Source organism: Malurus melanocephalus, unplaced genomic scaffold, assembly GCF_030028575.1.
Source record: "Malurus melanocephalus ecotype Western Australia unplaced genomic scaffold, MMel_1.1 scaffold_61, whole genome shotgun sequence".
Taxonomy (NCBI): Eukaryota; Metazoa; Chordata; class Aves; order Passeriformes; family Maluridae; genus Malurus; species Malurus melanocephalus.
Genome location: NW_026623293.1, coordinates 1,693,846 through 1,707,874, shown reverse-complemented (window position 1 = coordinate 1,707,874; position 14,029 = coordinate 1,693,846). Strand labels below are relative to the sequence as shown.

At 41.3% G+C, this 14,029-nt stretch overlaps 1 protein-coding gene across 1 annotated transcript in view; it reads left to right on the top strand.

The window, feature by feature from the left end:
• FARP1 (FERM, ARH/RhoGEF and pleckstrin domain protein 1) overlaps positions 1-14,029 on the top strand; it is a 202,273-nt gene that overhangs the window by 522 nt on the left and 187,722 nt on the right. The gene's annotated exons all lie outside the window — the stretch shown is intronic.

Below are 14,029 nucleotides of genomic sequence, written 5' to 3'. Positions count from 1 at the left end.
CCCGAGCGCCGCCCCCGGCACCGCCGCCCCCTCCTCGGGCGGTGACAGCCCGGCGGACACCCCGCTCGGCCCCGCGTAATCCCATTACCGCGGGTAATCCGCGGGCAGGCTCCGCGCGGAGCGGCGCCCGGACCGCCCGCCCTCCCCCGCGTCCCCGGGTACCGCGGCCGGGCGCAGTCCGGGCGGCGGCGAGGGCGGCAGCGCAGCTCCGTGCCTTTTGTTCCGCCCCGGGCTGGGACCGGTCCCGGTCCCGGCGGCGGGGCGGGAACCCTGGAGGGACGTGCGGTGCCGGGCGGAGTTGTAGGGGCGGCCCGGGGAAGGGTTTAGCCCAGGCCGGCAGCCGGAGGGGAGGTGCCGCTCTGGGGGGCGTGAGAGGGCAGCGCCTCCCTCACGCTTCGGTTCGGGGCGGCCCGGCGAGGACGGGACGGGACGGGACGGGACGGGACGGGACGGGACGGGACGGGATGAGATGAGATGAGACGAGACGGGACGGGACGGGACGGGCTCCGCTCTCCCCCGGCCGGCGCCACCACCCCGACTTTCCTGAGTGGCTGTAGCGGCTGCAGCCGCCCGGTACTCCCTCCCTCACACACTCCCTCTCTCCCTCCCTCTCTCACACCCAGGGGTGCGCAGAAGTGGCTCCAGCTTGGTGCCCTCGGCCCCTTTGCTATCACCTTTCTCGTGTCCGAGCTAGAGAGTTCGCCAATTTCAAACTGAATGTTGCCTCCTCTTCGTTGTGATCAGTTTCAGACAGCCGGGAACCGCTGGGGAAAGTTTAGAGTAAACTGCAGTTTATTTCCAGAGCGGSAGATCATGTGCATAGGCCTTAGCTTTTGCGATACGGCTGCTTTATCTCTTTTTAAAGCAGGCGTAAACTCCGTGGAGCTGATTTAAAGTTGCTGGATTTGCTTGATTGCCGGCGTGAAATTACTGAGTAGCGTATCTTTTTCGGTCACAGCCTTCTTACTTGGGTTACCTTCMAAGAGATTTGTCCCTCGAGAGTGGAAAGGTGATTGCTCTAAASGAACAGTATCGATCAGCTGTTCTGTTATTCATATCTCTCAGATGCTTTGACTCCTGCTCGTGTATTGCTTCCAATTCTCAGCAAGCAGCTGATGTTTGGAATCGAGCCAACAAAAATAAAATTCTGAAGGAGGTGGGTTAAGAAAAGTCCCAAACGTTCTCTTTGAATTAAGATATCTCTTYCCTCTACTTTCGGATGTTTATGCGAGAATTGTGATATCTAGCAAATTGGTGGATCTGAGCCTTTTAGAAATGGTCCTGCCTCCCAAGAAAGTACCAAATCCTCTTAGCTGTTCCTCACGTGTCCGACCTGCCGGGGTCTGGAAACTCGGGGCTGGCTGACAGGAGAGGACAGGAGAGGACAGGGCAGGGCAGGACGGGAGCTGTGTGTGCTGTTCCCGCTGCGTTGTGCCCTGGAGCTCACCCTGCCGTGCTCGTGGGGTGGGGACCGGGCTGCCAGTGAGGCCAGGTGAGAGCTGGTCTATCSCCCTTTGCCCTGGCCTTCTCCAGGGTCACAAGGGTCCGGTTCTCCCCAGAGGGTAACAACTCTGTGGCTCAAGGATCCCTCCAAATGTTGGAGCTCTCTAACTCAGAACTTCATTCTCTTAGATACGGTTTTGCTGYGGGATTTGGCAGAATCTCTTTCCTTTTCTTTGCAAATAACAGAGATGAGGGGTTATATGTAATACACTGAATTACGATGGCTGTTTTTGAAAGCTTAGACGTGGCTGTATCAATCCAAACAGTGCAATTCTTTTATCCCCATGGAATTAAGTTCAAATGTAGAGCTCTGGATCCCTGTGGAAGGGATAGTTGGCAGTAGAGCCAACTTGTCATCACAGGAAGAGGGTAGAAAGCTGTATTTCTCRGCTTGATTTTTGCACTATCTCTTATAGCCAATTAAATTGTCTTTTTCTTCTCCACTCTATTCTTTTGGACAAGTGAAACACACTAGGAAAGTGGGCAGAATATTTGGCAAACAGTAACGTGGGACTTCAAAATGTCAAAAGTTGGTAGGAGATTGAATATGTAATATCCAAGCTTGACTTTTATTTAAGGGCTGGATTTCAATTTGGACTTKCTCCTTTTTTTTGCCCCAGGTTGACACAATTCATTAGTCATTTTGTAATCAATATCTTTAGCATGCTACTTGTAACCAAACTTTTTGAAATAAAATTGTGGAAGATAAATGACYTAAGGGGAAACTCCACTTAAATGTGATGGTTTGAAAAAGGAAAGAGAAAGACTTGCCCTATGAGATATATTTCTGCATTAAAATTCAGATAGAAAATTCTGAATTTATAGAGTTACTCAGTATATTTTCCCTGCTGATTTTTAGATTAATTTAACTGAGTAAAAAATCCAAACCTCCACTTGAAAAATTCATATATGAAGATAATTAGCAGCTCTTCTACAAAAATATATAAAAAAATTGACATTGATGAATACGAGGCTGCCAGTTCTGGCAGCTTTTTAGATTATCTATGCTTCGTGATAGAGCTGTGCAGAAGAAATGCTTCTCTGGTTTGAAACATCCTTGCATTAAGTCTTTACTTGCTGTTTGGCATGGTTTTCTCAAAGGGACTGACTGCTGTGGTAACTCCCAAACTGGGATGGGTTAGGGCATAAAGCTGGGAATGGGATCCACAGGACCRTATTGTTTTCATAGTGTTTGCAGTGGCAAGTTGGGTGTGGGGCAGAGAGGTCCCAGGGCTGACAGTGGGCGAAAGAATCGAGTGCTCATTGCCCGCTGAGTGTGTGCCCTCAGGTTTTACAAGGTGGGAAACTGTGCTGAGAACAAGGTTGGCTGCTCCCTGCTTGCTCATGATTGTCCRTCCCTCTTTCCCCAGACTGGAATTTGAAGTGCAGGTCAGTGCTCTGACCTTGTCCTCCCCTCTGCTCCATTTGGGGAAATGCRGATCTGCATCTTGCTGATTGCAGTGGGGATCTGGATCCAGAACTTCCAGAGGATTGACTCAACTCATCTTTTTAAACTCACGTTCATATTTAGGATGTATTTTTTGCAGCCGTAGGATTGGGTTGCAAACCCTGATTATACACTTAAATGATGCCCTTAGTGGATGTTTTCAGCAGTTAAACCTCTGTGTTACTAATCGTGGTTAAATTCTAGTGCTGAATTAATGCATTAGCATTGTACTTCTCATGCCGCACTGTTAGTAATAGGGACTAAACTTACTGGGTTTGGTTTCTCATTTGATTCCCCCCCCACACTGGTTTTTTTTTTTTTTGGTTCTTGTCTATGCCAGTGCCCTTATTTTATATTGTCTTTTTTAGAAAAGCATGATAAAAATGCTGTTTATTGAATTTGGGTCCACGAACTTGTTCTGCTTTTTCTGTTTCTTCTTTTAGAAATTGGCATGTTTGTCTTATAAGGCTCTTTCCATGCTCAATTTCATGACTTTGAAAGGTTGCGGCTTGTGTATTTTCTTTCTTTATATATTTTCTTTTTTTTTTTTTTTTTTTTTTTTTTTTTTTTTTTTTTTTTTTTTTTTGATGTGTGTACTTTTCTGACTGGCTGAGTAGATGGTGAAGTTTCTAGTTTACAGATGGACTGCTGAACTTGGGAGAGTAAAGGAATAGCTCGTTTTTCTGGTCGTAAAGGCACAGAAGACTAATTACAGAGGTATAAAAGGTCATCAGGCTCAAGTCAGCTTTGAATTTGTGCAAAATGTCAGTAAATCTGGCCTGCAGAAWTGTAGGCAATTCAGACAATTAGGTCAGTCTTTATTGGTTGTGGGCATTATCTTGTTTGTCATCAATTGCAGCATGATGAGCTTTCTGACCTTGTCTGAAATGAAGTAGACTTGATTAAATATTATGAGAAATGAAAATATGATATGCCTTTTGGGGAATTTGAGAAGCAGAGATGATCATTTGCAACTACATTTCTTTTTTCTTTATTGTGGAAATATAAATGGAGGAAATTGTTTCTAATGTTTGGTTGTCAAAAAGGACTTAAAGACAAATAGAATGGTGTCTCTGTTAGCTGGTACTCAAATAAAATGAAGCTTTGTTGGTGAAGTTCAGCCAGGTGCTAAAGTTCTGTTTTCTGTTGATCTCRTGTGGGAACTGATTTTTGTAATGTGCCCTTCAGTGTTACATGGTGAAGTCTGTACTGCGAAACCTGGTTTTGTGTTACTGTATAATATGGAGAAAGGAACTTTCTCAAGCTGTGAAATCTGGATACTGAGGCTTACAGGAGAAGACTTTTGTACAACGCATGTTTGTTACTAGGCATGAGGAAAATTGGGCGGTTGGGTGATATTTTAGTATAAGGCAGGGATGGTGTTTCCAGACAATGTTTTCTTTCCCAGTTTAGGAACCAGGTGTAGTGGTAAAAGCCCRTTGGCAGGTGGGAGGCTGTGTCTCCAAGACACTGTGGCTGCTTCCCTTASTGGTGATACCTATGCTCTGCTCTGCTGGTCACCATTAAAATCAGGTTTTTGGCTACCTTGGCATCAGTGGTGGAGGTTGCTGACCCATGGCACGAGATTTATCAAATGAGCAGCAATGTTAAYGACTTCAATCCCCTTTTCCTTCCAAATATGCTGTCCTGGGGTGGGGGAAAAGTAATGGTTTGGACCTTGCAGCGTGACTGAATTTGCCATAATGGAAGTATGTCAAGAAACTATTACGCTCCTGTTTGACATGTGATCCTGCAATCTCCTAAGACTCTCTAAATTGCTGTTTCCAGGTCTCTCCCTCATTGGGGATAGCACAGAAGTGAGAAGGCCAAGTTGTGCGACCRCAGGAGACTCTCCCCTTCTCCCCTAGGTATGGGTCTCCCCAGAACATCTATTTCTATAACACAAGATATTTAGGTGTATAACACACAAAGTATTACAGAATTTCAGCAGTGGGAGATGYGTCACATGGTCAGTTTTATGTGAGGAAAAGCTGTGACTTTCTGAACAGACATTCCAGTATCGAGCCATCCTTGCTTGAAACAACAGTGCTTGAGAGCAGGCTCTGTGCTCTGTATCCAGAGGGAATAAGGGATCCCTGCCTCAGGGACAAGCTGCTATTTGGGCACGTAAGTTGTCTCGCACAAAACATTGCTGGGGAAGAACACACCTTTTTGTAGGTCAAAAGATGACTTGCTGGTAAASTGGAAACCCTAGCAGTAACTGGAGGAGTTGGTATTGTTGGACRCTTCCTTTTCTGATCTGGGGCTGCTGCTTTTGCTGGCCACCACTRGCCTTTCTGTGCTGTCACGCCTGATTACTGCAGGCCCAGTATTTAGATCACTGGTCACTGAGAATACTGATGACTGCATCTCCTTAATCAGGGCCCTTATTTTCAGTCACCTGCACCACAGGTGTCAAGAAAACATTTTTCAGTGTGTTCCAATAGCACAAAGGGCCTATTTGCTCAGTAATTTCAGTGTGTTTAATTGGCTCTTTCTGTGTCACATCAGGCATTTTTCTGTTGGTTGCGCTCTTTCAAATTATTTATTTCTTTGCCTGCATTAAGAACTTGAGCTGCTGATGTTACGCGTTCACTCTTTCAGTCTCCTGAGTGTTATTTTTGGACGTGTCCCAGCCTCTGTCTCTCCACTGAACAATACCAAAGGTGTTCCAGGGGACCTTTGCTAGCCCAGCGATGGAGCACCGGCAGGCTGCTCATTAGTCTTTTATGTCTCTCCTTATCAGTTTTACTGAGAAACTCCCTATCGCTTTGGTTGCACATGTTAGAATAATTAGGCTTCCTGTTCAGCAGGTTTGTGTGGCATTGATTTTGGCCTGAAAGTTCAGGGGAGAGGAAGGATGCCGTTAAATTATATGAAATGGCACGTATGTCTTCCATAGTTGCCTTTTTTCATTATGAGCTGGATTTAAAACATATTCTTGCACAAAGAGAAGCAGAAATCCAAAGCAGACTTTAATGTTACTTACAAAGCAGGTGTTTTCCCTTGCATTAATAAATAACTGAAAACAAATCTTAAATTTCTAAGAGAAAAAGAGGATGTGATGATATTATTCAGTTGGAATGGGGCTTCACATAATTCAGAGACTTTGGGATCACAGCAGGTATCAGACAGACTTGGAGCACTTCCCTGGCYACTCTGGTCTTCCTACGATTATGAGAAGGGAGGATGGGATGTAGTTTGGGGATTAAATATTTTTTTTCTGTCCATCTCTCTCATTTTTCCAATTATTCTGGAGTTTGCTGCTGCTTGTGTCTTACCATCAGAGTCAACTTAATTTGATTTGGTTTTATTTTGTTAATTCTCTGCAGTGTTATGACTGCAGTAACAGTGATTACAACTGAGAAGTCTCTGGCCAGCGATAGCTGTGGTGTGTAGCAGTGTCTTTTTCAGATTAAGGAAAAGTAGAATTTGTTTACTTTGTCCTGCCTGAGGTTATTTTCTCAGACACTCAGGCTAAACAGGAAGGTAAATCTCTTGTAAAACTAAGAATCTGCAGAATTGTGCTGGCTTTTTTCATCTTCCCCTCCTTCCCCCTCTGGAGTTTGCTATTTTCCAGGGAATGGTTTATATTCAGGTGCTTAAAAATATGGAAAATATTAGAGGGAGAAATGAGAAGGGTGTATTCAGTTCCTGTACCTTTTAGAGAAGTAGGAGTGTATATAATTTTATGAACCAAATAGTCTCAGTGGATTTTAGAAGTTAAACTTACTTTGTGTGAATCTGATTTGCCTCCTTGGCTAATTTTTATTCTTTTTCGGTTTGAAAAGCTCAGCTCCTATCTTATCATTGTGGGAATTCCTCCTGAAAATCTCTGTTTTGCGTTGTGTTTGTAAGACCTAAAGCCATTATGTTTGCCTTTAACACATTAAACATTCAACAATGCTTTTTAAACAGTAGCGTCAGTTTGTGTACATGGAAGGATCAGCTGTGTGGTTATACCATTGTAACCTGTGGTGTTCAATAGCCATTTTGGCAGAATTGATTGGTGTAATGTGGAAAATAACATTGTTTTAATGTTTTGGTGCAGAGTGCCATTTCTCCCTCCRGTATTCTTCGAAGTGTTGAGCATGATTTTCAGTATTRTGAAAGAGAAAATACTAGAAACCATTAAAAGAAACATAAGCAAATAGGGAAGTATACCTACAATATGTGGTCAGTAAATATTAAACCTGAAGCTAGAAGAAAACACCCTCAAAATGCCTCAACAGCAAATAAATAAATAAAAGGAAGACAAAGCAGATGGTGTGATAGTATTGCAGTGGAGAGAAGGGCAAGTGACTCTGCTGTTTGAATGTAAAAAGGGTTTTWAAAGGCATTCTAATGAAGTGCTGCTCACAGCTCTGCTTTTAATAGTAATATTTGAGCATTGRAATAAGTCACAAACAGCACAATTCCAAGGGTGGAAATAGGCAAATAGGATCCATTTGCCTGAAACATGTGAGTCGGAAGTGAACCTCTAAGAGAAGAATTTCTAAACAGACCTGTGGGAGAGGAGAAGCTGTTGGTGGTAGCTTTATGGGGCAGGCTTTTCCATCTCAATATATTTTTTCATATTGTTTACAATTAAGGCTAGAACGGTGCTGTGCCYTTGTTTCTGAGTGCTCTCTGTCTGCACCTCAGTAAACTGGTAGGGAACTTCAGCCATGCTAGGCAGACAATGAAACTTAATTAAAAACTAAGTGGTGGATAGAGGAGAGGCTCAAATCACTGCAGCTGTTGCTGGAGGTCATTGCTTTGCCTGCCAGCTGTCCCCTGTGTGGCTGGGCGGTCACACAGGTASTGCTCGGAGCAAAGGCAGCCTGGTGCCATCTAATTAGCGGGGTGGAAATAGGACAGTGTCAGGAGAGGGCTTGGGAAGTCAGGCAGGACAGGGGTTGTGGTGGARCCGCTGGCTTTGCACCGTTCAGGGGCTGAGGGAACAGTGTCACCTGGGTGGAAACCAATTTTTATTTGTTTTCTTGGTCACCACACATGAGCACTTTTAYAGAGTGGCTGTCAGGGGGAGGAAATAAACGTAACACTAACGAAACCTGTTCAGAATGTGAAATCTTTATCAAAAACCTTGCCCATATTGACACCAAGCGCAATTTCCCACAGTTATCTGGGAATGTTTCCCATAGCCATGAAGTAGTGTGCTTTTCTCTAATGAAGTACTGAAGTGATGATGCAAAAGCAGGATATCTGCACGATTTTTAACTCCAGCTGTCCAGCTTTTAAAATGCAAATCAAGGATTATTTCAGATTCTGAAGAAAGAAATTATCCATTGGGCAATGCCCTGGACTCAAGCATTTCTGCCTTAATTTTGTGTGCAGTGGCTGCACACCGAGGCACTAGAGGAATCATTGGCGCAGTTTCTTGTTGTAATAACRCTTCAAGGATCATTTGAAGCAATGGACAAGCAAATGACACTTGATGGTAGCTCTCTGCTAGAGAAAACCCAACACAGGGAAGCCATTCCTGTCTTCCTGAATGAAGGGAAAGTACATGATGGAGGCGAGCTAGGGACTAATAGCAGCATGCTGCAAGTGCAGGACTGAAAAATTAGATCACCGTTGTGATGGGGGGAGTGTGTGTATGTTTTCCTACATCTCATGAGAAGAGGGAGCTCAGAGGAATTTTCTTTTTCTGGAACTAGGATATATAGACTTTAACAAACCCAGTAGTCTATATATTCGAGAAAATTCAAACATGTACCTGAAAGCATTAAAACTGAAGGCAAGATTGTTCTTAATTGGGTGTTTGCTAGGGTTGCTTTGACTTAAATCTGTTGGTGGAATTTCTTTGGGCAGTACATAAAGCTATTAAATTTCCTTTCAAAGTTCTTTTCCTCAAAAGTGAGAATACTGTTTGAACATACATAACTTATGTTATTATTTGAAATATTTAAAGCAGGAAATGGTTGATATAACAAGAACACTTAATACACAGAGAAAGAATAACCAGTTTAAAGCTGGTTAGCTGTAGAGATGGTGAGCTGTTTGAGCATGTACCACAATAGATGGATATAAGTAACAGAGCTACATTTTTCCCTTCCAGTATCATGTAAAGAAAATAACAGAGAGAGCTATGTATGCCTCTTCATCTTTGTATTTGAATTTTCTGCAAGATCAGTGTGATATGAGGATATTTATAACTGCGGGATGAGRTGTCTGTCCTTCAAGAAAGCTCAAAAAATTTTAATTCTGGTGTAAACATAACTCAATAGAAAAGATCCTGAGGAAGGGTCTGTATTGTACATTTCTTGCCTGCTTTTGTCAAAACAAAATGACTCCTCTAACCTGAACAAWGTTCTTTCCACTTAAAAGCACCCCAGGATTGGAACTGAAGCTTGGATGTATTCCATGAAGGAAAAATGGTAGCTATACATCTGAAAAAGGTCTACAGAAAAATGTAAAACCTGTCTAGAARTTTTAAAACTTTGTATCTGTGGCAGTTTGGGGCTAACCTCAGAGAAGAAAGAATTTCAGAAAAAAAGGTGATCTGAAAATGGTTCCATCTTGGCAAGGAAAATGTGATTTGGAGACAGGGAAGAGAAAAATTAATCACAATAATAGCTCTAGCTCTTACAAGGAGACTGAGTCTATTAATGAAATTAATATCTGAAAATTAATTATACCTAATTTTATATATATATATATATATAAATATATATGAGGAGCTTAGAGGATGTTTTAAAATCTACAGGTAACTCCAGGATTTTTCTGTAGAGGAGGTTTCCAGGGGTGGAATATCTGCTTTTGTTTTCTCATGGACTATTTGTATCGCAGTAAGCAAACCCACTTCACTCATGTGCAAATGTTTCCTGTTGCAATTAAGTGACAGCTTGGCTCAACTCAGAAAAGGCTGAAATGCCCCAGAGCTGGATGGTATTGAATCAGCTGGGTGAAACTTTCCTAAAGTCTTTTGGCAGTGTCTGACTTTTGTGAAATAAAATATGCTGCAGCAATTTCTGGTTTGAAATGTATGTTAACCAGTGAGTATGAATGTATGTTAACCAGTGAGTAAATTTATTCTAAGCAATAACTTGATTGTTCATGGCAAATGCTGGAATAGCCTGTTTTTTTCACTAGACTTTGAGGTTAAATTTAATTGGAATTTTGTCAGGAGGACAAGCTAGTCTGGCTGCTTTTGAATGTGTTTAAAGAAAGTTTCATAACTCCTTCTTTGGTATTCCTCCAGTAAGGCCTGATCCTTTTTTTATCTACAAAGTTTAAAGCTTGAGGGAACAATAAAGACTCAAATCAATTGGAAGTAATTGCAGCTAGATCATCAGCATAGTTTTGTTTAATTTACAGTGTTTATTTAGTGCTCTCCTGTTGAGGAAGTTTAATCAAATTGCTCTGGAGCTCTGGAGGACTGCAGGGAGCAATAGCAACAGCCCAGGTGCTTGTTTGAGGGCTCTATTTTAAATATATATGTACACACATACATATATGTATCTTTTTGTTTGAGAAACAGAGATTTTTAGTATCTAGTGCAGTCACTGGAGTGATTCTTGTGTAGCTGAGCATGGAGACACGGGGGTCCCATTTGGCTGGGTGCTTTCCCAGTAATGCCAGTCTTGTCTTCCATGGATGCTCTTAAAAGACCGAGAGAGGAGCTCAGATTTTAAATTAAAGTCRCACAACAACATAGGTGAAAAGAGTACTTTAAATACAGTGAACAAGATTGTGTTAGTAGCRTGTCTCTGTTATTTTGGAATAGACTTTGGAATAGTCTTTAGAAGCTCTTGGCTCCACGTTTATTGTTTGTACTTATTGTTTAATTGTGCTGTGTGCTCATCTGCCCTCCTWGAGGGCTGTGCTATGCCTGGTGCAGTATTTCACTGTGCAGGGCTACAATCCTCAACTCTCACGTTTGAGAGTGTCTGTGCTATGGGGCAGCTTCAGACTGTTTTCTTSAGGGAATACCATGTGGTGGGGACAGCTGAAAAGCAAAAGTCTTGACCTTTGAACGCATGGAATGTCATGGGGGATTATCCTTACCCGGTATGCAATTAGTTCGTGTTAGAAGGAAAAGCAGTAACCCATTTCTTTGTGCCAGTTTCCTTTGTCCACCCTTTATTACTCCTTCCCTCTCCATGAAATTCCCATATGCATAGACTCTTAGTGTTTTAGCAGTATTTATRAGATCTTTTCTGATTCATTAATTAGGCTGAATTTCTTCCAGGAGAAAAGAAAAACATGATGTAAACAGGGGTTCTTGTGATTCTGTTTCTGTATGTCATGTGTGCGGCTGTTGGCATACCTGGGAAGAATAATTCCTCTTGTCTTAGTTTTAAAAWGAGTTTATTAAAAGAAACCCAACAAAAAGCAACTATCCTGTTGCCATTGCAAGGCTGATTAGAGAAAAGTATTTGATCACTAGAAATTAATGAATCTATGACTTTCCTACTGTAAACAGAGGGAGTGTGCAATCTGAATAATTCCTTTAGTGAAAGTGGAATGCGACTGATGCTACTTTTGTCAGATTTTCAGGTAGTAAGGATGAGYTGGCATTCTCCAAACCTGGCTATATCGATTATTTGTTCAATATTTACTTGTTTTTTCTTCTTGAATACTATTCTTGTTTTTATTTTTCAGCTCCTTTTTTCAAATGCAGTTACTGTTTGTGACAGCATTCTATCATATTTATCCACAATATCCATAGTGTTCATCTTTTCCATTGATAAGGTAAATGTAATGGAAGGACACACTGTGTATGTGTTTTAAAGTTTCAGTAAGCTTATAGCCAAAACTTTTTCTGGCATAGAGTTCTGGAATTTGTTAGCTGTTTGTTTATATCTTCAGCAAAAGTGTAAGTATGCAAGTTTTGAGTAATACTCTTTTTCCATTAGTCCTACAGCTTTCTTAACAGTAAGGAAGGAATGCACATCSTTGGAGGCTCATCTGGCATTTTGATGGCCCAATAAAACTTCAGKTTTTTTGGCATAAAGCCTTTAAGTGTAACAGATCTTTTATGTGATTGGTATGATTTCAGACYGCAAATGGCAAGCTCAGATTTGGACAGTTATCTTAATGGATGCTTTAAAGGCTTTTTCTCTCCCCTGTGGCTGAATACAGTCAGTTAAAAATTTTCCTTGTTCATCACAAGATTCAAATTTTATTTTTTTTTTAAATTCTGTTCTTTGTCTTGTAAGTTCTACATACACTTTGTTCTGTATGCACGATAAAAAATGCACTGATTTTGAGACAGTTATCAACTGTTAAAAGAATATGATTACTAATGTTCTGATTTATTTAGATTTTTATTTTATTCAGTAGTTTTTTCCACAAGGATAAATAATCTCTTTTTCTTTTCCCATSGATTTACAACTCAATGTCTTTTTCTGTCATTTAACATATGAGACAACTTGATCATCAAGCACATTTTACTGGGTAATGGACAAGCCCTTACATTCTGACTGGCAATTACCCTTTATGTTACCTGCTTAATTTTTTTTCAGTGATTTGTAGTATGAGCTTCCTGTTGTTTCCACTGCCTGCAGAGCTGCACTTTCAGTGATTGACTAAAGGACAAGTTTTAGGTAACTACAGGCTTGAGCCAGTGTTAGTAAGAATCTTGGCAATGATCTTTTCAGTATCCATAATCTGATTCAAGGGTGCTCCCTMTAAGGACTCAAGTTTTTGTTCAGGCATCTTTCAGATGTCTTAAATACCACTACTTCCATTAAAAGGAAAAGAAAAAACTGCTTCATAGTTTTTGATCTTTTGATCTTGTTGGAGGTTTTTCCTGCTGGTAAACTGGTCTGTTTAAAACTGCTCTAGTTCTTCCTAAATCTTGAAACTTCTCACTYAACTTGCAGACCACATCCCTTAAGTGCTCCCACACTTTATTATTCTGCAGCCATTTGTTCCCTTGCTGCTAAACTGTGTCAGTCTCCTCTTTTCCCTGAGAAGCTTTTTCTCTGTCCTGGGTTGTCTGTTTCTGGAACAGGGAGTTGTTACCTGTGGGACCGAGCACTTCAGGAGGATCTGCTGTGTAGGGTTTTGTCTTCCTGGCTGCTGGCTTTGCAGAAAGACCACGAGTAACCTACTTACTGGACCACTGGCATTAGAACTCTCAGTCTCCTGAATTTTAATAATTTTTATTGAACTGCTATCTTCCRTGATACAGGAAATATTAAATGCATWTGTTTTCTTGAACTGTAATTACTCTTGTTTTTATGCCGAGCTGAGGCAGTTTGTGGTTAATAACCTCAAGGTTCCCTTTTGTTACCATATGCTTAGTCATTTTATCTGTGTTACTAAGGCATGATGACCTATTTTGGTTAGTATGTCTGGGTTCWGAGCTGCAGGATGATAGCAGACGCATATCTTGGATTTTCTTGGGTATGCTAGAGACAAAATAAGGGAATAAAATACCAAAAATGTTAGTTGAGCATGGAGTCTGTTCTGTAAGATGATTCTGTCTGTTAGACTATGAAAGCTTTAAAGTGTCACTGTTGTTTTTAAAAACTGTCTTTAATAAGGAGTTTATTTATATACTTCAGATCATTCTAAGACCCTTGAAGCAAGCCTGACTTTACTACCAGAATTTGGTAAGGTGTTASTGTGCCTTATATCCACCAACAGAGGTTTTCTGCTTCCTGGCAGTGCTGAGTTACTGAGACAGCCCCTAATTTTTATTTTTTTTTATTAGATGAATGCAACTTTGAAGGCTCCTCACTGAACTAATCCATTAAGAGAGCTGCCTAAAGGATATCTTATTTTTGCAGAACATGCAAAAAGTCAGAGTCACTTTACAAGCTGAGGGCTATGGTAACATACTATTTATTTCCCTTAAAGCAATATTGCATTTGGCTGCTCTGCTGGTTCTTCATGCTTAGAATTTACTAATTGGGGGGAAAAGACTTTAAAAGGATTGAATAATCATACCCATACTTATTTTTTTTCCATGGCATTGCCTTTCATTTTTAAAAAATCCTGTCTTTTTTTCCTTAACTTACAAGACCTAATGGCTTCTTCATAGGTAGTTGGTTTTTATCCATTTCCCCTCATCTTATGCACTTCAGAGAGATGRGAACCGAGCCATACACAAAGTTAGTTGTCAGT